We start from the raw sequence: 23,487 nt of genomic DNA on the forward strand, positions 1-23,487 counted from the left end.
TTCTAAAATCAGTAATGATAGAGTGAACCTCAGTACTCAACTTACAAAAAATAAAAAGAAATTGCATAGGAATACTATGAAGAACAGTATGCCTACAAATTAGATTACTTAGATAAAATGGATGAATTCTTAGAAATATGTGAACTATAAAACTGATTCAAGAATAAATAGATAATTCAAACAAACAAATAGTGTGTAGTGAGGTTGAACTAGTAGTTAAAAAAATTCGCAAAGAAAGACTAGGGCATATAACTTCACTGGTGAATTCTACCTAACATTTAAAGCGGAATTAATGCTAACCCTTCACCAACTCTTTCAAACAATAGAAGAGGAAAGAATACTTCCTAACTCATTCTCTAAGGCCACTGTTATTATCTTGACACCAAAGCAGACAAAAACAGCACAAGAAAACTATAAAAAATATCTCTTATATAAATGCAAAAGTCTTCAACACTATACTAGTAAACCAAATCTAGCAAAATACAAAAAGGATTATATACCAGGGACAAATAGTATTTATATATACGAGGTTAGATTAACATAGAAAAATCAGCTCATGCAATATACTCTATTAATAGAATAAAGACCAAAACTACATTATTATATCAGTAGATGCAGGAAAAGACATTTGAAAAAATACCATACCCACTTATAATAAAAACACTAAGCAAACTAGGAATAGAAGGGAACTTCATAACTTAATAAAAGGTCTCTACAGAATTAGCTAACCTCACACTGAATGATGAATCTCTGAAGACAATAGTCAGGAACAAGCAAAAAATGTGTCCTCTTACCATTTCTATTCAACATTGTCCTGGATGTAGTAACCAGATCAATTAGGTAAGAAAAAGACATAAAAGGTATCCAGACTGGAAAGGAAGAAATAAACCTATCTCTTGTCTGTAGATGATATGCTTTTGTATACAGAAAATCCTAAGGAATCTACAGAAAAATGTATCTTAACAAATACATGATTTCAGTAAGGTTGATACAAGATCAATACACAAAAATCAACTGTATTTCTATAAAAAATAAACAATCTGAAAATGAATTTAAGAAAATAATTCAATTTGTAACATCAAAAATAATAAAGGACTTAGAAGTAAGCATAAGGAAAGAAGTGCAAGGCTTACATACTAAAAACTATAAAACATTGCCAATTAAAATTAAAGAAGACCTAAATAAATGGGAAGACATCTTATAGTTATAAATTGGAAGACTTAATGTTGTTAATATGGCCATTCTTTCCAAGTACTGATCTACAGATTTAATGCAATTCTTAAAGTCACAGCTGACTTTTTTGGTGCAGAAATTGAGAATCTGAGCCAAAAATTTATATGAAAATGCAAGGGACACAGAATAGCCAAAATAATTCTGAAGAAGTGTAAAATTGGTAGACATAATTCAGGATTTCAAACTTTACTGAAATTCAAGAGAGTATGGTACTAGCATGAGAATAGGTATGTACATCAATGAATATAATTGAGAGTCCAGAAATAAGCCCTTTTATTTTCTCTTAATTGATTTTCAATAAGGGTGCTAAGACCATTCAATAAGGAAAAATAGTCTTTTCAATGAATGGTACTGAGACAACTAGATATCCAGATGCAAAAGATTGAAGTTAGACCCCTTCTTCTCTCTAAGCAAAGATTAACTCAAACTGGTTACCTAAACATAAAAGGTAGTACAGATGCTTCTTAATTTACAGTGAGGTTGGATTTCAATAAATCCATCACAAGTTGGAAATATCATCAGTTTAAAATGAGTTAAATATATCTTACCTATTAAACATCATAGCTTAGCCTAGTCCACCTTAAATGTGCTCAGAACATTTACATTAGCCTACAGTTGGGCAAAATTATCGAACACAAAGCCTATTTTATAATAAAGTGTTGAATATCACATGCATATAATGTATTTAATAATGTATTGAAGGTGAAAAACAGAATGATAATATGGGCACTCTCAAATTATGGTTTTCACTGAATGCATATGTGTCAAAAAATGTTAAGTCAAACCATTGGAAGTTAGAGACAGTCTTCACTATAAAACTCAGGAGAAAACAGAGGGGTAAATCTTCATTATTGTGAGTTAATACTTCTTACATATGACACCGAAAGCAAAGCAACAAATTTTAAAAAATACATAAATTGGATGTCATCAAAATTAAAAACTTTTGTGCTGCAAATGATACCATCAGGAAAGTGAAAGAACATTCCACAGAATGAGATAAAATATTGGTAAATTATATATCTACCTGATAAGGAAATTTTAACCAGGATATATTTTTAAAACTCTTACAACTCAATAATAGAAAAATAAGTAACCCAGTTAAAAATTCAGCAAAGTTTCCAAATAGACATTTCTCCGAAAAGATATAAAAATGCCCAATAAGTACATGAAAATATTCTCAACATCATTAATTACTAGGGAAATGCAAATTTAAACCTTAATGAGATGCATTGTTACATTTTGTAGAATGTCTATAACAAAAAAGACTGACAATAACAAACATTGGTGAGGATGTAGGAAAATTGGGAGCTATCATTCATTCATGGGAATGTAAAATGGTGAAGCCACTTTTGAAAACAGCTTGTCAGTTCCTCAAAATGTTGAATATAGAGCTACGTGTGAACTGGCAATTCTACTCCTAAATATATACCCAAGAGAAATACAAAGACATATTCTCAAAATCATGTACATGAATTTTCATAGATGTTTTCTTCATTGTAGCCCCAAAATGGATAACATCCAAATGTCCTGCAAGTGATGAATGGATAAATAAATGTGGTATATATCCAAAATATAAGACTCTTCTACAATAAAAAAAAATGAAGTACTGATACATGCTATGGCATGGATGAACCTTCAAAACATGCTAAGTGAAAAAAGCCAGTCACAAAAGAGAACATATATAGTATGATTTCATTTTATATGAAATGTCTAGAAGAGGCAAAATAGAGACAGAAAAGTGGATTATTCATTGACTAGGGCTGGGGCAGGATATAGAGTAGTGACAAATGACTGCTAATGGCTACTGGGCTACCTTTTGCAGTGATAAAATGCTCTAAAATTAGGATGTAATGATGGTTGCACAACTGTGAATATACCATAAATCATTGAATTGTACACTTTAACCAGGTGAATTTTGTTATATGTTATATATGTAATTATATCTCCATAAACTGTTAATGACTTTTATATGTAGATTCATATGCAATTAGATCCATTTTGAATTTTCTATCCTTTTCTATTGATCTATTTAATCACAAATACTATACTGTTTTAACTGCAGAACTTGATAACATGTCTTAGGGTCGGCTATGCTTAGTTGGTCCTCACTGCTTATGTTACTTAGGAATGTTTTCTGGCTATTCTTGCTTGTTTACTTTTCCATTTGAATTTTATAATCAATTTGTTGTACTCCAGAACAAACCAAAAAAATCCCATTAATGTTATTTTTATTGGTATTTTATTAAATTTGTTTGTCTTGGGGAGTAAAAAAGCAGATCTATAAATCTTTTGTTGATTTTAGGCAGCTGAGGCATACTGAGTAGCATGTCTTAGCATGATAGAAGGAGGGTGAATTTTGTATACATGTAGCTTCAGGTTTCACTTTACTCCCTCATTAAACATGCAAACTTGAACAAGTTGATTATTTTATCTCTACTTGAGTTTTCTCATTTAGAAAGTTAAAATGATATTACTCAAGATACTGGTTGTTTGGAGAATTAAACCTTCACAAGTGTGTGGGTCTTTTTCTGTTCTTTTTCTTTTTTCTCTGATACGTTTCCAATGCTAGAATAGTGCCTGCTCCATAGTAGAAGCTTAATAAATGAATGAAACATCTATTAAAGTTCTCAGCACATATTGGGCAATCAAATGTTAGTGCCTTTTAAAAATCTTTATTTCACAAACAATGCCAGCGTCAAATTTATAATTATATGTTAAGCAATTTCCTTTGGCTTTTCATATTATTGAAATATTTTGGATAAAAGCTAAGACTGAACATTTTTCTCTGTTGTATCTATTTTATTATTTTTATTTATGTATTTATTTATATTTATTTTTGAGATGGGGCCTTGCTGTGTTGTCCAGACTGGTCTCAATCTCCTAGACTCAAGCGATCCTCCTGCCTCAGCCTCCCAAATCACTGGGTGTTCAGGCATAAGCCACTGTGCTCAGACTCTCTATGATGTTTACAATGAAATTTTGATGTGGTTGAATATGATTTTCTAAAGTTTAAGTTTTAATTTCATATTTTCTTTAGTTTTGTACAAATAATAGCACTATGTAGTTGCATTCCAGAAGCAACTCATGTAAATAATCCATTAAGAGTGGACTCACAGGAATAATGAAAAGGCAGTAAGTCATATCTGTATCATCCATATGCGTGATGCATGTTAACACTGTGTGGGATTTGCAGTTGGAAGAAAATGCCCTAAACAGACATTTTTATTACTTTGACTTGTTTATGAGTGAGGTCATGTTTGTTATTAAATAGTAAAATTTACATAGTAAAGATTGCAAAACAAACAAACAAACCCAGCCCTGAAAAACGTTAATACTCTGTGAATTGGTAGCAAGAGTAGAATGAGAAAATGACTAATGCACCTGTGAACAGATTCTCAACAGTGGTAAAATTAAGCTTTAATTGCTGTCTCTCTCTCTCAGTAAATATTCTCTCTCTCACTAAATGAATATAATATATATTTAGAACATTCTCTATAAAGAGGAAATATAGAATATTTTAAATATATAAAAAGTAAAATATATATTTAGAATAATTTAATGTATTTAGAATATTCTAAATAAACAGAGGAATAATACGGAATATTATATATGTGTATATATAGTGTATGTGAAAGAGAGACAGATTGTTAAATTACAATAAACACAGTTTATCTTTGTATAAATAAGTTTAGGGTAGAAAAATTCATGTTGGTTTATTGATAGAAGCTCTAGCTTCTGACAGCAATTGCTGGAATATCTGGCATCCTTAATAATCCAAGAAGTTTGGGGTACTATGTGTGTATTTATAAGTACAAGATTGTCTTCCTTTAATTAACTGGAATAGTTTTTCTAATGGTGTCATGGAGGAATACCTAAACTAGTTGTAAACATAACTATTTTTTTTTCTCAAAATGTCAAGGTTGTTTGTACAGCAACCAACACTAATTGGCTTGAAGATAGGCTTCTCTCTTGGCCTTGGCTCTTCTGGTATAAAACTTTTCCTCCAAATGGCACATACATATGATGAGATGCAACTCTCTATATAATTGTGGTGTAGTAGAACGTGTTGACTTTGAAATCAAGGAAAAAAATCAAATTTTGGTATTATTATTTATTAACTGAATGACTGGGGCCAATCATGTAATTTCTCTAAACCTCAATTTCTTACTAAGGAATGGTGCAGAAACTTCATTGGTGCATATAACTTCATTGGTGAATTCTACCTAACATTTAAAGCAGAATTAATACTAACCCTTCACCAACCCTTTCAAACAATAGAAGAGAAAAGAATACTTCCCAACTCATTCTCTAATGCTACTATTATTATCCTGACACCAAACCAGACAAAAACAGCACAAGAAAACTATAAAAAATATCTCTTATATAAATACAAAAATCTCCAACACTATACTAGCAAACCAAATCTGCAAAATACAAAAAGGATTATGTAACAGGGATAAGTAGTATTTATACTATACAAGGTCAGATTAACACAGAAAAATCAGTTCATGCAATATACCCCGTTAAAACCCACAGAATGGGGAAAAATATTCATAATCTAAACATGCAACAAAGGACTAATATTCATCCAGTGGGCCTAGTGTTTTAGTCATTTCTTTGCCTGTCCTCAGATAAAAAGTTTCTTATAGCTTGCTTGCAGATTTTGCCTTTCTCATGCTTGTCTTGTGTAATTCCAACAACTATGAAATGCACTATCAGCAAATAGCATATAATTCCATATATGAATGGACCATGACTTGGGGGAATTGATTTTAAGTTTTGTCAACACAGAGTGGCTATCAAGGCACTGAGACTCATTCTGAGCCTTCTTTTGCCTGTTTTACACCAACAATGGCCAAGCTGAGAATTATATCAAGAACTCAATCCCTTTTACAATAGCTGCAAAAAAATAAAATACCTAGGAATATACATAACTAAGAAAGTGAAAGACTCTACAAGGAGAACTACAAAACAATGCTGAAATAAATTATAGATGACATAAACAAATGGAAATATATCCTATGCTCATGGATTGGAAAAATCAATATCATGAAAATGACCATACTGCTTAAATTGATCTACAGATTCAATTCAATTCCTATCAAAATATCAATGCCATTTTTCATAGAATTAGAAAAAAAATTCTAAAATTCATATGGCACCAAAAGGGAGTCAGAATAGCCAAGGCAATCCTAAACACAAAGAACAAATCTGAAGGCATCCCATCATCTGACTTCAAATTATATGACAAGGCTATAGTAACCAAAACTGCATGGTAGGGGTATAAAAGCAGATACATAGACCAATGAAACAGAATAGAGAACCTAGAAGTAAAGCCAAACACTTCCAGCCAACTGACCTTTGACAAAGCATACAAAAACATAAACTGGGGAAAGGACACCCTATTCAATTAAATGGTACTGGGAAAACTGGATAGCCACATGTAGAAGAATAAATCTCAATCCCTGTCTCTCACCATATACAAAAATCAGCTCAGGATAGATGAAAAACTTAAATCTAAAACCTGGACCATAGAAACCCTAGAATAAATCCCAGGAAAAACCCTTCTAGACATTGGCAAAGTCTTCGTGATCAAGAAACTCAAAGCAAATGCAACAAAAACAAAAATAAATAAATAGGATCTAATTAAACTAAAACACTTTTGCACAGCAAAAAAATAAATAATAATAACAATCAGAAAACCCACAGAATGAGGAAAAATATTCATAATCTATGCGTGTGACAAAGGGCTAATATTCAGAATTTGTAAATAACTCAAGCAAGTCAGCACGATAAAAACAATCCCATCAAAAAGTGGGCAAATGATATGAATAGGCATTTCTCAAAAGAAGATATACAAATGGCCAAAAAACATAAGAAAAATGCTCAACATCACTAACCATCAGGGAAATGCAAATTAAAACCACAATAAGATACTTCATACAATTCATTAATGTATCCAAAAACTACTTCTACCCCTACAGCTATCAAAATAATCAAATAAATTAATAAACGAGGAATGATGGTTTGGATCATAAAGCGCATGTTCATCTGTGGGACTGGCAAAAGGAAAAAAATAACATGAAGTCAATAATAGACAAGTTACAATTAGCAAGTGCAACCTTATACCCAAATGCAAAAATGAGGGTTAGAGTAACTATGCATATATTTTCCTTGCTTTATTATGATGATATTTGTACATATTGATGAATCTTTCCATCTCTCTTTCCCTAATATTTAATATAAGGTGTATTGGTACATGTGAATCTTATAATCAACCTTTAATAATATCAGCCTCATCCACTTTAAGTAGCAAAATATCAAAAGGGGATTGTAATTTTACTGGAAGATCAATAAGCATTATTTCAAGATGAAAACAGTGACTTATAGGTTTTGGGATCTTCCCTTCTTTGGAAAATAATGAATGTATCTTATACAAGGGACAGTTACATTAGGTAGGTGGAAACATGTTGTCTCTGTTTCAGTTTGTCAGTTTAAATGTGATTGAAGGGTGTGTGTGTGTTAACACAGAGCGGCTATCAAGGCACTGAGACTCATTCTGAGCCTTCTTTTTCCTGTTTGTTTATTTGTTTATCATAAGGGCAACTACTGACCTGTGAAATGGAAGTCACGCCCTGAAGATGAAGACAAAGTCATCGCATCTGATTTTGTTTTCTGTCTACCTAGCTGGATAAAGTCCTACCTGCTCATGTCCTTTCCAAAGATGCGAATAAATGCAGTGCATCTAAGCCTTCGCCAGGACCTGAAGTCCAGCCTTCCAGCCAGTAGCTATTTTCTCTGCTTCAACACTTGCCAGCATTTGGAACCACATATGCCTTGGCCAACCCAAGGGAGACTTGGGGCTGCAGCTATTCGGGGTGAAAGCCCTCAGGTTTGTAGGTTAAATGGGACTTGTTACAAAAGGGTTTTCAGATAGCTTTATCCATTTAGGGAATTAAGTTCAGTGTGTTCTTAGCTACCAGTGACTTGGTCCCTGATTCCTTATCTGCCTGTCTTTGGGGAGCACAGATTCGGTTAAATAGCTGAAAAAAAAGAAGGCAGGTGCAGTTAACAAGTAGCTGGCATACAGCAGGCAGCTGTGGTACAAAAATACAGTAATATACAGGCCAGTATTCTGTTTTCTCTCTTCATTTTCACCCTGTAATCCTCCTCATCAGATCCCATGGATGGGAGCTTTTTATCACTTCAAGGAGTGCAAAATCGGCAATGAAAGGAAAAATTACTGATTTTAAAAGATGCTAATAAAATAAAAATTAATAGTCCAGAAAAGATTTGAGGGGAGGTGGAATCCAGCAGAACCAATTTTTTCTTTGTCCTTCAAATACATAAAAGTCCTCTGAGATGGAATTAGAAGAAAATTTAAGGAAACAGTTTGATGCTGGCACATATATGCATATTGGGGTAGAGGATGGGGGCTGTGCCATCCTCTTCCTCAGGTCTAACATAAAGAATAGTAAAATAATGTGTGGATCTGAGAGTAAAGCAGGCAAGTGCCCTGCTACTGTCTTGTTTGCCTTGAAAGAGCAAATCTCAAGGAGTGTTTCCTTTTCCTCAGTGGTAGAATAAGGCCATGCTGCATAGGGTCTTAGGCGTGGGTCCAAGTTAGTCTCAGAGAGTCCACCTGGCCCACACCCCCACCTGGCCAGTTAAACAGCATAACACTTTCCTTGTGAGGCTATTTGGATATGGCATTGATTACTGAAAGATGGAAAGGGTTCCATGATGTGGCCGATTGGGTGGCATGGATGGTGAGCTGGCAGCCAGGTGGTGGGTGCTGCCTCCTTGTGGATTGCTGAGAGAGGAAATTCAAGACTGAGAAGTGGGCGGGACTCCCCACTCATTTCCCACCACTGAATACAGTTGAGAATCAGCTTCGGGAAGAAATCCCTATAACTGAGTTTCAAACTTAAATGATGAGAAAATACTTTGAATAGTCTACTTACAACTGACTAGATTAGATGGAAATTCAAAACAGAAACCAAGTCCCTGTATAGGGAAACAAAATTAAATATCTGCACACCTAATATATCAGCAAATATATGGTGTAGTTATAATTGCATTCTGTTTCAATTATTCTAATGAACCTCCTTTTGTTTTAGTGAGAGATGGGAGAAAGTGCTATTTTTATTTTTAGCAAATGCAAACGTTATCTCGGCACTGGTGGGATTGAAGGGGGGTTGGCGTTAAGTCTCTTGAATAGAGTTTCTCGAAATACTAGCAGAGCATGCAATTCTAATAAGTAATACAACTATTTTAAAAGAGGTTTTGTAATTGGGCTTTAATAATTGCTTCATATATTTTAAAACACATATTACTATTCAACAGAGATTTTTTACTTCACAATTGACTTACTTCTTCAATTTGCCTAATGATAAGCTCATAAAAAATGCTAACATTAATCATATGGCTACTATATATTACATATATATTAGTTAACTTTAAGACAAGAAAGTTACTTTTTGTAAAATTATATATATATACATCATATATATTATTATTATCCTTACTATTCCCATTATCGATATTCTCCTGATCTTCCTTCCCAGCACAGGTGATCTGAAAGTACAAATTATTTCTTTGAAAATAACTTTTTATGAGAAAACATATGGAGAATTTAATAAAATAAAACAAAACTAGCACTTTCCTAAGGGATTTGTAGAGCAGAAGCTTCACTTCAAATGCTGTTTTCACAAATGGCTGAAAAGTAGTTGGTTTTCTTCAGCTTCTATTTTATCTTAAACAAAGTAAGACAAAAACATTTTATCATATTATTTTCACTTGTCTTCTCACTGTAAGAACATTTTATTAGAGTTTCTTCCTCTGACGAATATGTGATTTTAGAATGGCTATGGAAGCTCAGAATCCCTCATTATTATTTGTCTGTAAACTGTTACCTGAAAAGACTTTCTTGAAGTGAACATCACACAGCAACCGCCTGGAGAGAGGAAAGTTTGCCCACAAAGCAACTTGCGGTTTTTAGAAACCACGTCTGCACCTACAATGTAAATTCAACCTGTCATTCCCAAACTACAGTCCCTTAAGACCGTAATTTACTTTACAAGGAAAAATGTTTTACTTTAACTCACATTAAAGCCTCCTTCTATGACAGAAAGATAATTATAATAATGACAGAAAGATAATTATAATAATGAACAACATCTCATCTCTGCCCTTCAGTCATTTCAGTAGAACATGTAAGCATATGCCCTACACTAGCTCTTGATCAGTCTGCCTACAGATGAGGTTGTTTTCCATTTTTCAATCACTCAGAGACATAAATTGCACATAATACTTGGTACAGATAAGCTGTATTAGATCCATTTTTAACCACAAAGGAAGGTTACTTATAAAATGGTGGCTCATAAGGGAGAATAAATGATCTTTATTAAAATGAAGGAAATTGCATACTTCTAAATCTTAAATAATTCCAACATTGCAGAAAGCAATATAATCCCTTGGCAAATCTTGATAGATTATTTATGCTTGGGAATAGAGTCATCCAGGTGTATGACCATCCTTGATTAATAATGAGTGTATATTCTGGATGATCATAGCACAGTATTGTGTTACAAAGCCAGCACCAATTGTTTGGAATAGAAGCAGCAAATGTGGCTATTACTCTGTAATCAAAATAGATCAGCAAATAATGGCTCATCAGAGGGAAGTGTACAATATAATCGTGATTCTATATATTGGCCTTATATAATGAAACACAGAAAAAAAACCAGTCTAGATTCTGCTGATTGGTTTGAAGATAATCTTATTGTCATCCTCTTAAAGAGATGATCACGTTAGGTGGGTTTAAAAGGGGCAAATGGACAAAAGAAAATGAGGAAGTTAACTCAACAAAATCAGGGTAATCATGAGTTGATATTTCAAACCTGTTCAGACTGCATTTCTCTCCTTTTTGTTCTCTTCAAGAATGCTGCCCAGGCTCTGTGACACCTTGTATATTTTTATCAATGGTTATTGCAGAGGGCATATTAAACTGACCTCAAAGTTTGGGTTTGAATTCATCTTGTGTTCTGTTCACCATAGACACTTCATATGTAATAGACAACATCATCTATAATATCTTGTATTCTCTGAAGTTTTTTTGTGGCTGAGGTATGTTCAGATAATCACAGCTGGAATTCCCTGTATTTACTCTGACATTCCCTGTATTTACCCTGCATGATCTCTATAACCTTGGTGTATCCCTATCTATGAATGTAGGTCACGTGCAGAGGAGTGCAGGCACCTATCCTGGTGTTCCTCAGCAAGAACTCAGTTGCACCTTGATGTGAAAGAAAGCATTCACATAAGCCAGGCCTGATGGCCTGTGCCTGTAGTTTGAGCTACTTGGGAGGCTGAGGGGAGAGGACTCCATGAGTCCAGGGGTTTGAGGCCAGCCTGGGCCTAATGAAAAATTCTGTCTCTTAAAAGACAGAGAGAAATGGAGACAGAGAGAGAGAGAGAGGTCACTTGTGCATTGATAATGTTAAAGGACCACAAGTTCTGTAGAGAGACTTGAGAAAAAACACTACTGAACTTTAGGAAAATGTTGAATCTTTAGGTTCCCTCTTTCTATCTTCCCTCACAATGCCCCTGCAACTATTATAAGTGGATTTTGTTATTGTGATGGAACAAAATGGAAGTAAAAGGAGATTGTGAAAGTTGTTTCTATATGAATGAGGCTAAGCAAATATTATCCATTAGAAAATGTATTCCTTAGAGCTAATCATGAGATATGACATGGCTTTATAATGTTTTGCATCCCAAACCTCTAAAGTTAGAATAGCTTCTGCTTTTACCAACTTAACCTTCCAATTAGGTGACATATCTGACTCGATTTGAGAAATCCTTATAAGGAAGTTGAAATAAAAAATTTATTGAGAAGTGAAAAATACAACTTTCTCCTTGATTCCCCAAATAAGTTTTGGAGAAGCAACAGAAAGTAAGAAAAGAGCCCAGTCTAGGAGTCATTGAAGGCTTAGTCTCTCCCACAAGACTTCATTTTCTCTCTGTGTTGTCTTCGATTCACAGGGGTCTGGGGGAGGATCTATGCATTCCTCCATACCTTCCTGATTCATTGAATGTCTATATCCTCAGAAAAAATGTATCTCAACCATTTGTTGCTCCCTATGCACTTCTCTTCACACACTGTTTCAGACAATAATAACACTTTATAAATGCTTTTTGATGATAATGCTTCATAAGTGGTATAGCGGATTAGGAGTAAAGAGATATGATTTCTAGTATCTTCCTCTTATTCATTTCTTTTGGAAATAGAATTTTCATCTATCAATTTTGTATAAGAGGTGGGAGGTAAAACTTTATTTTAATGCAATTGTGTATGTGTGTTTGAGTGTGTGTGTGTGTATGTGCGTGTTTAAAAAGTGCTTCACATTTTCAATGCCAAAATGTCCAAGCATTATCTACTTTAATGGTGTGATTTTAAGGCAACTGATGTTACATATTAAAACCAGATATTTTGCTTTTATCCAGATATTTGAATTTTTATCTTTTTTATTCTTTTAAAGTTTTATTTTTTATACATAGAAATAGCTCCTATAATCCCACAGATTTAAAATGTATCTTCTGTTATAGAAAATTTGCAAAGTATAGAAAAAACTGGCCTTACAACCAATTTTCAAATAAAGTTAGACTTAATTTTTCCATTCTTAAAAGACAGCATGGTGTCTATGGATAAGCGAGGTTTGCTTGCGGCTTCAGACCCTTGGTCTGTCTAGCCATTTTCCATGAAAGTGCAGTCTTGCGAGGATCAAGAAAGGCTGCCTGACTACTAGAGACATTGCCATGACAGAGGCAGTAACCTCTCTATGCCTCCTCTGTTTCTTCCTCTGTACAATGAAGATAATGTTTACCTCCAAAATTTATTGTAAAGATGAGTTGAGCTAATATGGTAAGCAATCATGCTTGACATTATTAAACATTCATTAACATTTTAAATGTAGGTACCACACTCAACATTCCAGTTGTGTTCTGAACATTCTTCTTTTAGCAACCAATTTCAATACTTTCATCTGCGAATCCACATAAACCTTTTGGAATGGTATCTGTTTTCCCTCTGTACCACTGGTAAAGGAATGAGTGCCTCAGTTTTATGACTCTCCGTTGTTTATTTGTAGGACTTTCCAAAAACCCAGTATCTCCCCTTGTTCTTACTACTCTAGAATATGGTAAACTGCCTAGTTTGCCATTTGCTAAGTATCCATCCAGTGGGCCTAGTGTTCTAGTCATTTTTTTGCCTGTCCTCAGATAAAAAGTTTCTTATAGCTTGCTTGCAGATTTTCCCTTTCTCGTGCTTGTCTTGTGTCATTCCAACAACTGTGAAATGCACTATCAGCAAATAGCATATAATTCCATATATGAATGGACCATGACTTGGGGGAATTGATTTTAAGTTTTGTCGAAAGGCAAGAAAATCTCCACGAGCAACTTTTGAAAAACATAGCAATTAAGACCCAGCTCTAACCTCAAGAGACTGGAATTTAATGGTACTCCGTTTTCTTACAGAATACCCGGAAGTCTTTCAGAGCCATACAATAATTGTCTAGGAAGGTCAGTGCATTAAAAAGCATAATAAGTGAGTTTCTTTCCTCTCCTTCCTTTAATGTACAGCTAAGATGCTTTGTCATCTGATTAAATCTCTAATGTCTGCTGCACTTAGTGCCACCCAGAGAGAACATTGTAAAAACTTTCCTGAAAATTTCCCAGGTTTGAGACTGGCTTTATTTCTAGGGTTTTCTCAAATGCACAGATTACAGTTTTAGATTTCTTTTCCTTTTTGAGCATAAATCAGTAGTGTTTTTGACTATACAAAAGACATCTGTGTCATATAGAGCAGTAACAAATCAAAGGATACGATGTCTGCAACCAGGTAATTGATGAGAAAATGGGTCCTTATGAACATTCGTCAGCGTGCCGTACCACAGTTGAACTTTCCAATTTTTGTATCACATCATAGCCAAAGTATCTGTTAGCCACTTATTTTGTAATATGTTTATGTAGTTTATATCTATGTAATGTGTTTTGTAAAACATGGGAAACATTTCACTACATTTTAACTTGAGCACATTAGGGGGTAAGTACTATTGTGCAGAAATTCAAATGAGTTGAGATTCTTTTGACCATTCACTCTTTCTTATTTAAAAACACTATAAAACTTATTTTAAAGAAATCCTGAACAGATATAGCCTTCAAAGAACTTCCACCATTGCACAGGATGTAGAACATCTAATGAAAGTAAGACACAAAATGAAAGATATAAGTGCCAGAAGAAAGAGCTACCCAAATCGTAGGGAAATTCAGAGTGGGGAGAAATTATAGAAAACTTCACTGATAAGGAAATGCTGGAAGACTCAGTGAGGAGAGATGGAACCATGACGTGGGTATGTGGAGTCAGATGAAGGGCACTGAAAGCACCAGAGTAGTGTAAACAAAGGTAAAGATAACCTGTCATTTTATTTGAGAAGAAAGCAGGCAGTAATGGTCACCACGTTGTTGGGGTCTTGAATGTCAGAGGAAGGAGCTTGAACATAACTCTTGTCAGTGGAAAGCCATTGAAGACCTTTGATGAAAACATTGGTGGGAAAAGATTGATAATTAATCTAGTCATGTTGTTTAAAAATGATTGAATAAGCAATGGAGAAAAGGAGAACTTTAGGAGAAGTGAAGAAAGGAATGGTATCTTTGGTATTTTTTTATGGAGTATTTATGCTTGCTGCTTTTGTATTATCTCATTTACTATGTTACACTTAAAACATTCTCATTGCATGGGAAATTGAGGATCAGCACAGTTTTGTACAGGAGGATATTAAGGTTAAAAATTGAGAAGTAATTTGACAATGTATGAAGCTTTGTGCTATGTTAGAAACAGCAAATTTGAAAGTCTTACGAAAGTACGTTTGGATCCTTGCTTTGCCTAGCTAACTAGCTTGGTGAAATCGTGGAATTTCTAAGAACATTAGTGACTCTCCAACCTGAAAAACAGCTACCTTGTAGAACTGATGTGAAGATTAAATGAGAGAACACGAATTAAAGCCACTGATACAATTTAAGTTTAAATTGTATCAGTGGCTTTAATTCCTCAAATAATTACTTGCTCAAGATCACACAACTGTAGTGAAGTGGAGTCAGAAGTCAGACTTGCATCTTTTGCTGTTAAACCAGGCTCCCTTTGTATTTCACCACTTGTATTTCACCACTCTGTCTGGTGAAGGCCTAGAGGATCAGAAATGAGGATGTGGAGTTTGGGAGGGGTAGTTGCAAAGAGGAAGAGAGGAAAGACACAATTGATATTAGAGAGATAGGATTACAAGAAATTGGCAACTGACCCAATTAGTATTGGCAGCTGACCCAATTGGTATTGGAATGTGCTTTTTGCATGGACTTTTGTAGAGACTATGTTCTAGAACACATAATGGACACATTGCTGATGCCAAAACCGTGCTGGCATAATGTGATCACTGTGCAGTCACATCGAATGTTCAATGATGAACACAGGCCAAGGGAGTTGTTAGGCTGTTTCTAGTTTAGTCCTCAGTATTGCTTTATGTAACTGGAAATTTATATCTTGTTTGTGACAAAATACAACTTTGAAAAAGACATTTTCAGATAATAGGATGACTTCTTTGCTTCAGATTCTTCACGCTAGAAATCTGCAGTGTCTACTCTGCTCCATATGAAAGTCAGATGAAGGAAAGTGAGTTTTCTCAAACAACATATATGACACCTGACTACGTTAAAACAGGTAATGAAAAACTGGTACTTAATATGAATAAAATAGAAAAATTGATAATACACTGGCTTGTGATATCAAGGACAGCCACCCTCTTTCACCCCGCTCCACCCACTTTTTAAAGCACAAAACTGCTCATATTGCAGGAAATGATCTTTGTACATCAAACCCATAAATTGTTCAATCACATTTTCTTTGCTTTTAGAGTCAAGTTGCAGCATATTGTATGTGGTAATTTGGTGTATTTGGGGAAATGTCAGCTTTCTCCATCTGTGTCCACTCCATTAAATAAGCAATGCTGCTCTCACTGCACCAAGGAAAATAATTTATCATATTTCCCAACTCCAAGGTGGCTAGTGAAGGCTTCAGCTGTACTCTGAAGGTTGACAGGGGCCAGTAGGTCTAGGAGAAGGGGCAGGAGGGGCTAAGATCCTTCTCTCCTTCACATGGATGCCTTCAAAGGGAGAGGACAGCCCAGCTGTTAAGAGAACTTGTTTGTGGGCCGGGCACAGTGGCTCACACCTGTAATCCCAGCACTTTGGGAGGCTGAGGCGGGTGGATCACGAGGTCACGAGGTCGGGAGATCAAGACTATCCTGGCTAACACCGTGAAACCCCGTTTCTACTAAACATACAAAAAATTAGCCAGGCGTGGTGGCGGGTGCCTGTACTCCCAGCTACTCAGGAGGCTGAGGCAGGAGAATGGCATGAACCCGGGAGGTGGAGCGTGCAGTGAGCCGAGATTGCGCCACTGCACTACAGCCTGGGCGACAGAGTGAGACTCCGTCTCAAAAAAAAAAAAGAGCTTGTTTGTCTACTGCATGTTTATACTCTAGGTTTATTCAGAAATAAAGAGAGAGAGGGAGAGAGGAAGAAAGGAAAGGAAAAAAGAAAAGAAGGAAGGAGGAGGAAGGAAAGAGAGAAAAAAGGAAAGATAGAAGACAATCTGAATGAATGAGCACTCTGACTGCAAACTGGCATTCCACTGCAAATTTGACTAATGAAGTTGTCAATTTACTACTTAATTTAGTACCCTGAGACTGGTTTATCCATCTGTGAAATGGTATAGCTTTATTTAACATTACTCAAAGGATGTTTTGATCATGTTAACAATGACTAACATTTTACATAGCATCCTTTCTTGAGAAAAGCAAAGTGCCGATGACATATTCTTCATAGACTATAAATTATCCTAGGAATGTAGATATTATATCAACTTTTCTCATCATCAACCAAACTCTTCTTTCATGAGAGGACCTCTATTTGATGGCATTTTAAAGTTAAATTTCCAGCCAGGCACAGTGGCTCATGCCTGTAATCCCAGCACTTTGGGAGGCCAAGGTGGGTGGATCACTTGAGGTCAGGAATTCAAGACCAGCCTGGCCAACATGGTGAAACCCCATCTCTACTAAAAATAGAAAAATTAGCTGGGCATGGTGGTGCATGCCTGTAATCCCAGCTACTTGGAAGGCTGAGGTGAGAGAATCACTTGAATCCAGGAGACAGAGGTTGCAGTGAGCTGAGATTGCACCACTGCACTCCAGCCCCGGCAGCAGAGCGAGATTCCATTTCAAAAATAATAAAATAAAATAAAATAAAATAAAAAGAAAGTTAAATTTCCAAATCAAAGAAAAAATTCCATGTGATTATTTCTATCTTAAAAACAGGACATAAATTGTTTTCAGATATGAGACAAGTGAAAATTCCACTTAGTCTTGAAAAATTGGCAGTCTTTACAAATGTACCTAGCATCCCTAGCTTTCCCAAGTGACCCAAAGAGAATACCACAAATCTAATACCTCCCTTCCATAGGAACAGTTTCTTTAAAAAATCAGTAAAAGCAGTACATTTAACTAACTCTACCTGCAATGCACTATTTTTAGTAGGCTCATTTCTTATCAGTAGGCTGTTTTGTTTTCAGATAGGACCAGAGATTTCTGAATATTTAATTTTCATGTTTTCTTTATAATAGACTTATAATTTCCCTTGCTTTGGTCTGACCAAATAACTCTGCAATGCAGAACTTATTTGCTTCTTAAGTATTGGCTAGTATACTTTAAATTACATGCTCTTGTAATAAATTATGAGACCATGCTGTGTGTGCGTGTTGCATGTGCATGTGTGCTTTTAAAATCAGGGTCCCTTCATGTTTTGTTTCTACATAATACCTCAATTAAATGGGGTAAGTTGACTAAAACTATTGAAAATCAGAGAGATTTTTTAAACAAATAAGACATTGAAACTTGTAAGTGATTTACGTTTATAGATTATCCAGTGCAAATGTGAACCTCTATGTAATTTTTCTGTTTTATAAGAAATAATTTCCACATTGGAAAGTCCCTTTTAAAAAAGACTTTCAAAATAGAAAAATGTAGAAATTTAGGCACTTAGCAAAATAGAGAAGTGTGTCCTGAAATTCAAAGAAAGAATCAGAAACATTTTCTTTGATTTTTACACAGTACTGGTTACCATGGTCATATCAATTCAAGGTTATTTAATGGCAAGCAACATGAAAAATTGACACAATGCAATAAAAAGTTATAAACAATTCCAGAGATACTCTGGCACTCTTTAGTGAAGTCCTATTATAATCTGTTTGACTTTGTTTTAACCTTCTACAGAATAACTGTAAGCATGTGTCTACCTACATCTGAGGGTAGCTTTTGGGATGCTCTAAAGACAGCTGATCTTAATAAAAGACTATGAAAACTCCTAAACTCTGTGATTATAAGAATGCTCCTCAATTCTGTTTAGATATGAATGAGGAAAAGGTAAAGGGCCAGTGCTATCATAATCACGGCACCATGGCAATAAGTTTTAATGTTAATTAATTTATTCATTTAATTAGTTCATCAATTTATTTATTTAATGTTGAGTACCTAGCAGGTAGTAAGTACCTTCTAAATACTAAATCTTTAAATATTAATATGGCACTTCGCATAATCTTCAGAGGCTGGTCTAGTGGAAGAAAAGAATGTATGAAAAGTAACATAGATGATAAATGCCAAAAGAAAGATCTAGCTGTACAAGGAGCCATGCAAACACGAAGAATGAATGGAGTTTGGCATGGGAGGAAGAGAGAAGGGGAGGACATGGCGGGATTTCCAGAGGAGGTGTCATTTAATCTGGACCTTCCTTATTCTGTGTGATAAAAGAAAAATAAAGGGCACTTAGAGAGAGAAGCTAATCTGAACAAACTCATGGCATACCAATTTTTAAGTACAGCAAATATTATGATATGACCGGAAGAGGTCAGATTAAGGAATATCAAGAAAAATAAGTTGGTTAGGGCTGGACTGTAAGGTGATATATTTTGAGCTGCATTGAGGAATATGTTTTTGCTCATATGGGCAATCAGAAGCTATTAAATATTTAAAACAGAAAATAAACATTGGTGCATATGTATTTTAGAAAAGTAAACAGAGTATATGTGTGGATTGAAAGTGTGAGACCTGGAAGCAGGAAATCTAGTCCAGAGAGACAAGTTCAGGTGGGTAATAGTGAGATCCTAAGTTAGACACTGTTGTGTTAATAGAAAGAAGGGGAAGTTGTAGGAATTTCTTGGTGATCAACTGAACATGGCTGGGAAGAAGAGAGGCAACCATAGACAACTGTAGTTTCTAATACCACAGGATACAAAGGTTTTCGTAAGTAAAGTCTATCATATTTGTCTAAGAAAGTTATATGGGTAATTGAAAGAAAAATTGACTAGTAAAATTTTTGGTATGAAAGTAATTCGAGAAAAGCAGATGTTATTTATATTTTCATTTTAACCCATATTTTATTTGGCCAAAATCCCTTTTAAAAGAACTGAAACACAAAAGTTCATCCTTGTTTAAAGAGTTCCAACTTTCAGAGTAATGTAGAGGCTGAGTCTAGAATGGTGATGATGTTGTTGATACTGGAGACAGTCATTTTAATATTACTCTAGCAGCTCAGATAAAAGGTCAAATATACTGCCAAGTATCAGAGTTTTGAAAGAATAAGTCTCTAAGAGACTAAAATTGAAAATATAGCTGATAACATACTGTAAATTAAGAACTAGAAACTAGGAAGAATGAATCTGGTGAAACCCCATCATTACACTTTATAATGCACAAGATGGTGCATACTGGAGTGTTTGATGAATGCCGCAATATGAGTAAACTTAAAAAAAAATTTAGGGACAAGGAAGGATCTGTTACCCAGGCTAGAGTGCAATTGTGTGATCATAGCTCACTGCAGCCTCCAACTTAGGGGCACAAGCAATCCTCTAGCCTCAACCTCTTGAGTATCTGAGACTACAGGTGCATGCCACTGTGCCGAGTTAAGTTTTTAAATTTTTTTAAAGATGGGGGTCTCGCTATAGTGCCTAGGCTGATCTAGAACATCTGGTCTCAAGTGATCCTCCCATTTCAGTCTCCCAGAGCACTGAGATTACGGGTGTAATTGCCATGCCTGGCCTGAGAAAACTCTAATTCAGAATTAAAACTTTATTCAATATTCTTAAAAATCCATACTAAGTAGAAATCTTCTAAATGTTGTATCACTCCCCAAACTAATACCACTGGCCATGTTTCTATTTTCCTAACTCTTCAATTAGTGCCATCTTTCTGTAAGCTCCATCTTATCCCAGTTTCTATCATGAGCCCATCAAGGATGAGGTATTCTTACCATCTCAGCCTTTTTGTCTCCATTCTGGGGAGGGTTAGCACAACCACAGTATTTAAGCCAGCGACATGTGATTCTGGGAGCCATCTCAGATTAGTCCCATCAGCTGTGGACTAGATTCAGATTCTGAATCAAGTGCCTCGGCAATGATTACTTGTGTTGCTCCCAGAATTGCAACTCTTCCTGCACTTTAAGGCTTATTCTCAGAAGTGAGCTTCTCATCTGGGTCCCTGTGTTCTCATCATTCTCCCTTCTGGACTGCAGTGCTCCTTCCCAGAACATGGAGCTGTGTCCCTGAACTCTATTTTGGTGCCTGGAACTCTAATTCCCTATGTGTAGACACCTGGGCAATGACCAGCAGCTGCTGCCCCAAGATTACTTGGGCCCTGCCCATCTGCTAGAACCCTTAACTCCTTACTGGGTGCCAATTGCTTTTTTGAATTGTTCTCAATATGTTGGCACTCTCACTTATCCATGCCCTGCCACCCCAGGACTCCACATTGTTTACCTTCATGCCAGGTACAATCTTCATCCTTTGACTTGTTCCAGTTGATCAGGGATTTGCGCCAGTCCTGGTCCCGGTTCCCTTACCCTCTTTACTTTCCTTGGTTTGCTATGTGGAGACTTCATACTTTATCCTATAGCCAAAAAGAAAATGAGCAAGTACAAAAGAAAGGAGAGAGAGTGAGATCAAGAGCGAGAGCGAGAGAGAGAAAACAGAGAGAGAGTAGATGGCTTTTAATAAGTTTAAGCATATAGTCTACTCTTCTTAATCCCACCCCACAGGACTAGGCCTGCAGTGACAGATTGCCAGGACACCCTCCTCTGACAAAATTGACCTTTTTTCACAGTCCAAGACGCAGTGGAATTATGGGGCTGTGCGTGGAGCTTTTGTGAGCCTGGCTGCCACTCTTATCAAATGTGACAGGAAGGTCTGGTTCCTCATCCATGGCAAGGTGAGACATGTGGGCAGCAGTTGCTCCATAAAAACGTACTGGGAAGCTACCTTCTACTTATAATCCTGGTTTTGCTTCATGGGGAACAGGTCCTTTCCATTCTAATCTACTTAACACTTCTTTGAATGTTATTCAGGCCCAGTATGGAGAAACAGCAACATGGATGTTGGCGGTGAGAATAGATGAAGCCAACTTATCTCTCAAATAAGGAGACAAGGACTTGGTAGCTAAAAATTGATATACTTAGTTGGCAAAAAGATAGTACATATAGGCTTGATCGTCTGTTAAATATATAAAGATAAGTGGGAGTCCTTGGAGAACATTTTGCATTGTTCTGCCTTCTTCAATTAACAGATAAATATATGTGACCAATCTGCTAACATAATGTTCTTCTGGGTTAATCCTTATCTAAATGTGACAAGTTGTAATTATCAACAAAGCTGAAGGTCCCATTCATTGTTTTTAAATTACTTTTTAATTATATAATAAAACATGAATATATTATCTGTGTAAGAATTAAAATATTATACATAAGGCTAAAGTGCTATCTGATCATCTCTATCCCATTACTTTTGAAACTGTACATTTACTTTTTGAGGTTAAGTATCTTTCCTCTTCACAATTATTGCTTAGTGTATCCATTTGGTATTTTACAAAAAGTGTTTCTTAAGGACCTCTGGAAATTAAATATCCCTCAAGATTTTAAGTTTGTTATAGATAACTCAATTTTGTTTGTTTTGTGATCCCAATAACTTGCTTATATGCAGCTCTGTGGGGGAAATGTCAGAAAGACAGAGGAAGAGGAGGTGACAGCTCACAGTTGGATGTTGTGTTTGGATTTCTCTCCAGAAGCAAAGGAATTCGTGGAGGTAGTGCCTTTGCTAAGGAAAGTACACAGCAACATTCAGTTGACAAAAATCTCAAGTTGACTATTGTATTAGATTTCTAGGGCTGCCTTAACAAAATACCACAAACTGGGTGGCTTAAAATAACAGAAATATAATCTACTGTCTGGAGGCCAGAAGTCCAAAGTCAAGGTGTTGGCAGGACTGTTCTCCCTCTGAAACCTGGAGGCGAATCTTTTCTAGTCTCTTTCTAGCTTCCGGTGTTTGTTGGTATCTTTGGTGTTCCTTGGCTTGTTGCATTACTCCCATCCCCCATCTTCACATGAGATTCTCCCTGTGTCTCTTCACATTGCTTTCTCTCTGGGCATGTTTGTGTTTGTGTCCAAATTTCCTCTTTTGACAAGGACATTAGTTATATTGAATTAGGGCCCATCCTAATGACCTCATCTTAGCTTGATCATACCTGCAACGATCTATTTTCAAATAAGGCCACATTCTGAAGTACTTGGGGTTAGGACTTCAACATATCTTTTGAGGGGTATACAATGCAACACATAAAAACTAGAAAAACAAAAACAATTAAATCAGTTGGCTATAAAAATAAAGTATTTTTATCTAATAAGAGAACCTGAGAGAAAGCGACCTTTAATTAATAATGAAGCATTCTCGTCCAAAGAAGGGAAGCAATTCTGTTAAGTCTGCATGAAATTAATTAGGATTTTAACGGGATTCCGATCTCTTGAAAGTCGTATTAAGCATTAAGTGATTGATACCTCAAAAGATTTAATGTTATGGAAAATGGAAAACCATTAAACTACATTATACTATAAAATCATTGTGAAGAGTTCCTATTCCATTACTCAGGTACGAGTAACTTGTGAAGAGCTCAAATATGTCTTTGCTATAATGAATGTTCATTTGTTTTCTTCTGAAAAACTAAACTTAAGGGATGCTATTTTTATTTCAGAAGTTTATGGTAAATTATTAAGTATGTAATTTAGCCTGTGAATTGGTTTCTGAAAAATTTGTGTTTCAGCATA

Source organism: Pan paniscus, chromosome 2 (assembly GCF_029289425.2).
Source record: "Pan paniscus chromosome 2, NHGRI_mPanPan1-v2.0_pri, whole genome shotgun sequence".
Taxonomy (NCBI): domain Eukaryota; kingdom Metazoa; phylum Chordata; class Mammalia; order Primates; family Hominidae; genus Pan; species Pan paniscus.